Raw genomic sequence first — 6,721 nt, forward strand, 5'->3', positions numbered from 1 at the left:
AATTATTGAGGGCATCAAGTTGTCATATTTCAGAAGCTCCAACGGAAAAAAAGGACCAGAATAATCAGAGAAATATTTTAAAATGACTGAATAAAACGTAATAGTTGCATATTCATTTAATGTCAATCCACTATACTTATTTCCTGCCTGTAATCTCTGCAATGTTGTAATTTCCCCAGATCTCAGCAATAAGGTTACAAGTACAAACAAATCAACAACAAAAAACAGTAGAAAACAGTGAAAAATACAAAAGTATAGGACCAAGTTGTCATTATCCAGAAGTATCCTTTAGAATACAGAGGACTTTGAGGTCCTTGTTTCCAAAAGTCTACAATACTAATACCTGCTACTCTGACTTCAGCTAAAATCCACATCTTTGAAACATCATTTCTAAGACATGAATGAAGTCTGTCCTTGGAGAAATCAATCACAAAGAGAAAGGCACTGAGGTTTAGCTTAGTTCCTTTTCAGAAATTATGTCATCATGATCAACACAAGTGACACAGAACAAGTCTGTCTTTCTATGAGACACTTTGTCCCATCATGCGGTTGGCGGAGTTCATAATGCCACAGACGGCCGCTTGATCACTTCTCGCAGAATAGTCTGCGTGTTTCATGCTGCCCACAGAGTGAAATAAGTGGCATTTTCCCTCCAACACCCAAGCTTTTCCCATAGCCCCCGCAGCAGGGCTACCCGCCACTGGTTTCAGGTCAGCAATGTGACTGACTGGTGCTCTCACAATAACTCCAGCAACGTGTGTCATGATAATCCCTTAGTTATGCAAATCTCTCCGCCTAGTGGCATTTGTGCTGAGGGTGAAAGTAAAGATGGCAGCACAATGTAGGTCAATATCTTGTTCTACATTTCTCCACATTGGTCAAATGAGCCTGAAATGTCCTGTCAGAATAGTTCCAGTAGCCGCTGAGAATTGGCTCTCCCGACTCAAGCATTGACTGTATAAAATAAGCTCCAGCAACATCCTGACTTACCCTGGTGAAGATATGTGAACACACAGTCCTCGATATACGTATGTAAAGTGGTATCACACATTTTGCCGCCTGTTTGTAAATTAATGCAAACGAGACATAAGGCAGGGATAGGGGGATATTGTTATCTTCTTAGACAGATTAACAATAGTCTGCCCGCAGTGAATAAACATCACTAGAAAGTGTGTCAACCCTTTCAGAGAGAGAGTTAGAACAAGACAATAAAGCAGGGGTCATTAGCATTGTATTAATACGGCTATCAGAGCAGGCAGCGAAAGTGTGTAGCTGGGACATGTGTGTCTGGTTGTGTGTATGAGTGAGAGTGTCTGGAGCAAGAGGGGTGGGGGGTGTTGTTGCGTGATGGTGAGTCCCCCCCTTGAGTAAAGCTTTGACCAAGGGGAGACAGAAAAGGGAGGGGGGGAGTAAGCAGAGGATTTGGGTGGGAATGTGTGGGTTTTTGTTCAGGAAAGCAATTGTTTGGCTAGTATAATAAATGGCATGGGATGTAATGGGTGAATCTCGGGGGCTATCTAATCAGATTGAGTCTGATGAGGGGAAATTAGACTAAACAAACTGACTGGTCAGTCAAAACAAGACTGGGAATGAATATGAAGGGAATGAAACATGAGGGGAACAAATCAGCTTAGGACATGAGGGATTTCTGTAAGAGGACAGCTTTTTTATTATAACAGGGCAAAACAACAACTGACAAATACAACAGATCTATCCATCGTGTTATCCATCAATCTATATTTACTCACCACGTGTAATGTGAGCACCATGAGTCAAAGGTGCAGATAATATCCAAGGTTCAAATCGGAAGACAGGTGACAATTATTTCTCCCACCGTCTTTCAAAGCAGCACACAATTGATTGACAGTTGCACTCCGTAATATGCACACATGCACCTGCTCTCTCTCTCTCTCTGATGAACACACGCAGGAGGCTAACGCGTTAATGTGTCATTAAAATGATTTCCCCACAGATGTAGCTTGTCAACAACCCTCGGGTCTTTAACCTTATGCATTGAAGAGCACAGTGCTTTCATTGACAGCCTTGCAGCATCCAACTCGCTGCTTTTCTCCCACAAACTCCTGACAGAGCTGAGAGCTACGACACGTGTTTATTATGAATGGCATCAATTAGCTCACCTTATCTGCTTCCTCGGCGGTGGGAAACACGGAGCCTGCTCTCTATCTTCAGTCCCCTGCGACACAGCGATACCGTCTGCTGTTTATTTACGTGGAGTCCCGTTCACTGCCGAGCCTCTTTTGCACTTGTCTCCTCCTCTGCCTCTCTGGTCCTCTCTTCCTCTCCCCACCAGCTCTCCAACACAACAGGCGGGGGCGCGCAGCAGCACTCCGGGGCGTGCGCACGCCCATTGCGCGCACTGCAGCGCCGCTACCGATGGATGGTGGCCTCAAGGCTGAACGATTCTAGCAAAAATGTTAACCAAATAGACATATTAAATGTACTTTACCCCCTACCGGCTCTAATCCACAGATGGACAACAGCTGGATGAGGTTTAGGGATAAAGGGGGGGGGAAATCAAAAAGTTGTCTCTTAATTCTTAGCAATTCCATTTAGTGTTATTTACCAGCAGGGAGCTGTTTTTATTTTAAATGTATTTAGCTGCAGTGTAATCGTTAAATTAAATCACGAAAATGCTACTGCACCAGCAATAATGTTAAAAAAATAAAACGTCAAATCCACAGTAAACTATTTGTCCTTTCACTTTTTGTGACTGAACTTCATTCCAGCTGTTCTGGACCTTATATACTTGGAGCCATTTGCCTGTCCTGATACACTCCAGCGGTTTGCCCTGAGAGCAGGATTGCACTAATAACCATACAGTAGCCTGGATCAACCAAGACTACTGGATGGACTTAAAAGCGACATTTCCTCTTAGTTCAATCTGCTGTAAATCAGCCAACCAGCCATGCTCTCTTTTCTCAGTGTATGTTACACACATGCATTATCTCAGGCTTAGCCATCTGCAGCTAAAGAATCAAACATTGAGAGCAAGTGACGCAGTTATTTCTGTGATAAGCCTGGTTTGGCAAGTAGACAAGTATTTGGTTTGAGTTGCCATACAGAGGCTGGTTGACAGAGATTAGCAGAAATTAGGTTGTAGCACGCATTTGAGGCAAGATGAAAGTGTGTTTTTAGATAATAATCATTTGGAAATCAGCCAAAATTCATCATGAGAAGCATGAAGAAATTGTCTATTTAAAGAGTAAAATCCCCAACCCTACACCGACAATTATTCATCTCTCTTCACATCATATTTATCAAGAATTCTGTAAGACTTCGCTTGACATTACATCCTAATATGTGACTGAAATCTGAAAAAGAAAAAGGGTTAACACACGTTCAAGGTCATTTGCTGGGTTTAATTCCCCAGCGCCAATGGAATCAGTTTCCCTCATCATCATGAAGGGGACGAGGGGATTCTTACCCACATCAGTGCCACACTGGGAAGTATTGTAATTTTCCTTGCCTCGCCTCTCATTTCAGACCGCCTCCAGATATGTCTGCATACCTCTTGAATCTCATTAAAATATTCTCTTAATTTCCCTCATGCATATTATCCATAAAATACTCTGAGGGATTTTCACAAGTTCAAGGATACAGCACCATGGGGACAAAGCAAAGTTGCATAGTGAATCTTGTGGTCTTTGTGTTGAAATGCACAAACCCACCAGAGAAGACTTCCTCTCCGCCTCACTGGTAACTCCAATTATCGTGGCCATTACTGAAGTGGATCATTGAAGTCCTCTACTTATTGAAATGTAAAAAAAACTCACACATAGCACGGCTGTTTTGTAGGACACAGTCATCGCCCGGCCTGTTTTCTTCAATGGTTCATTGTTATTTGGTCTGATTCTTTTTTACAGCAAACTTAATAACAGATGCAGAACCAGCAAGCCAACCATTAAATGACTTACCTCCCAACAGAGGTGATGATTATTTAACACAGATTCAACACAGATCAGCAGGCTCATAATCAGAACTTAAATCAAAACACAGCAGTCGCAAACAACATCACCTACTTTCACACCTTGACATTTTTAAATGAGCCGGACATTCGGAATAACATGCAATGATTATGAACAATATCAACGTGGTCTATGTGTTATGTTGAAGTTTATTCAGATGGTAAGTCACAATATATTTCTCTTCCGTCTGACTGGGTTTGTTTTTCTACTTGTTCTTTGTCCCTTTCTCCATGAGAGGTAATCATATTTTGCAATTAAACTCTTCACATCTTATCAGTATCTGCCGCTCGCTCTAAAACTAATTGTGTGCTAATAAGTTGGGTGTATTTGCAGCAGCTAAATGTGATGTGTAATTGAGAAGCAGCCAGCTCCAGGATAAGAGGTTACATGACAACAAAGATGGGAGAACGCAGAACTTGTCAAGACATCTCAGAGATACAGTATGTTCCCAACATGGACTGGAGATACGTCTTAATACTCAGAGTCTGGAGGGTTTGGCCAAAGGTGCAAAATAAATCAAATTATTGAAGTGATTACTGCTGGGGGACAAGTTCATGAGTCAGATCTGTTTACATCAGGGGGAGATGCATTTCCTCTCAGCCTGCTGTGTAATTACATTATGACTTCTCTATATTGAGTGGGAGCAGCCTTTACTGGCTGCTTAACCGTGTTAACACACAGGGGGCAAAAAACATGGCACAAATCCACTAAATACAACAAGGTAAGCTAATTTGGAGCACCTGTGTTTCCGTAGATTATATGTTGTTGGTTGCTGTACAATCATTATTTATGTTAAACCCAGGCATATATTTTATAGTTTGATTTGTGCAATTCTTTTGATTAGTATGTGGATTATAACTGCTTTTCATGTGTTTTCAAAACTCAAAAGTAATAGTATGAATCACTGTCAAATTGGTTAAGGATAATTATTTTTATGTTTTCATATGTTGGCCAATGACTGTGTTTATATGACACCATTCACTCAGAGCAGTTCTTCATTTGACCCTGACAATGTGTCTTAAATAAAGGCAACATTTAAAGGCAAACATTGAGAGGTCGATAATTCAGTTTCAGTGTCTGAGTGAGAAAAGCAAATATGGTCATTTACATTGCTATTTAGTGTTAGGTCAAGTTACAGTATGAACTCAAAACTAAAGAGTATGTGAGAAAACATGACATGTTATTTAGTATTTTTTACTTTCAAAAATATAAGATATACTGAAACTTGTTGATGATTTCCCGGTATTAAATGGCCTCACTCTGAGTGGAAGGTGATCAAAAAGTAAGAAATTAGCAAAGCAAAGACTTTTGTATAAAGTAAAGTCCTCATCAATATTTGCAATAATCTTCTTTTTACTCTTAAATAACTGGAACAGTCTGGCTGTCATGCGGTGTGGTAGAATTAAATAAACTCTATTTATTGTCAGTGATTTCTACATTAATGCGCCACATTGTGGAACACATGCTTGAAAGCTGTCTTTAGTGGGATTCACCACCATCCCCTAATGGAGGCACAAGTTGAGCCACTAAGAGGTGTGACCCACATCTCCAGTAAATCCCTGGAGCCAGGAATGCTGCATTCAAGAGCATTCAGTATTATAGTGCCACTAACTGGAATAAACACAGGAATAAAACGACTTTACAGGAAAATGAACACCAGTACCCTTGATAAACAGACTGCACCGACTATATTGATGCTGAATGGATCATCCATATGAAATAAAATAAACTCAATTGTTCTTCAGGTTCAGGCAAATCCACTGAGATGCCATACTAGTGACAGATTGATTGAGAGAAGAGGTATTTCTCCTAATATCTCTGGTGAAAGATGTCATGATGAGCAACAGAAGCATCTCTTGATGACTATGTGTTGATTATCCCACTTTTAGTAATTTGCTGTTGGAAAAATCAGCACCAAATCAGGGAAATAACAGCCCCCTCTTTTTCTAAGGGTTTCTGCTTAGGCTCATATACTATCGGTTCAAAAGGACCCTTGAGGAATCTCTGTGAGAAGAGGCTCTTCATCTAGCAATAAAAGTGCTTTCTCTGTTATTTGGTCCTTGTCTTTAAACCCAATAAGCCAAATGCTGATATTTTAGGAGTGTAAAAAATGACTTCATTTTCGAATGTGGCTAGTATTGTAATCTACAAAGCGACATATTTGTAGTCATATTCCATCTGTTGGTACTTAACATATTTAGGATACTCTATTTGTATTCTATATAAAGACAAAGTCCACCTTGTGCATATAGCTCTAGCGATTTGCTTGGTAACACCTTTAAAATTCCAGGAAAATCAATATATGTGAATGACCTCCATCCTGTATCAATTCCCCCCTCAGGTAATGCTGTTCGTTGTGTCCTCTAAGTTCTGTGGACATTTGTGATCATGCATTTGCCACACATAAGACAATTGTATCTTAATTCACTAAATTGTTTAGTGATTTTTATCAGGAAAGCAAGAGATGCCGCTTAATTATAGTACTTAAAATATCTAGGATACACCAGTTTACAAAATGCTCTTGTCATTTTCTCTGTAATACCTTCTAAATTCCAGGTAAAACAGTGTACATGAATGACCTCCATTATTTCCCCCTCAGACCTCGGTGATGCTGTTTGTTGTGTCCTCTGCCTTTTGTGGCCATCGCTGTGTGTTCATGCGTGTAAGCAGTTGGTGGAGAGCTGTGTCAGTGCAGGGTTTTTATGCTGGAGGGAAGCGCGATCCATCACAACCAG

The 6,721-nt window shown here is 40.5% G+C and overlaps 1 protein-coding gene across 17 annotated transcripts in view; it reads right to left on the minus strand.

The window, feature by feature from the left end:
- LOC117547807 (neuronal cell adhesion molecule-like) overlaps positions 1–2,314 on the minus strand; it is a 76,915-nt gene extending 74,601 nt beyond the window's left edge. For all 17 annotated transcript variants that reach the window (XM_034218648.1, XM_034218657.1, XM_034218649.1 and 14 more), the window contains exon 1: positions 2,139–2,314. The gene's annotated coding sequence lies outside the window, so the exon portion shown is untranslated. The remainder of the gene's footprint in view (positions 1–2,138) is intronic.
- Positions 2,315–6,721: the final 4,407 nt, after the last annotated feature.

Source organism: Gymnodraco acuticeps, unplaced genomic scaffold (assembly GCF_902827175.1).
Source record: "Gymnodraco acuticeps unplaced genomic scaffold, fGymAcu1.1, whole genome shotgun sequence".
In the NCBI taxonomy this organism is placed as follows: domain Eukaryota; kingdom Metazoa; phylum Chordata; class Actinopteri; order Perciformes; family Bathydraconidae; genus Gymnodraco; species Gymnodraco acuticeps.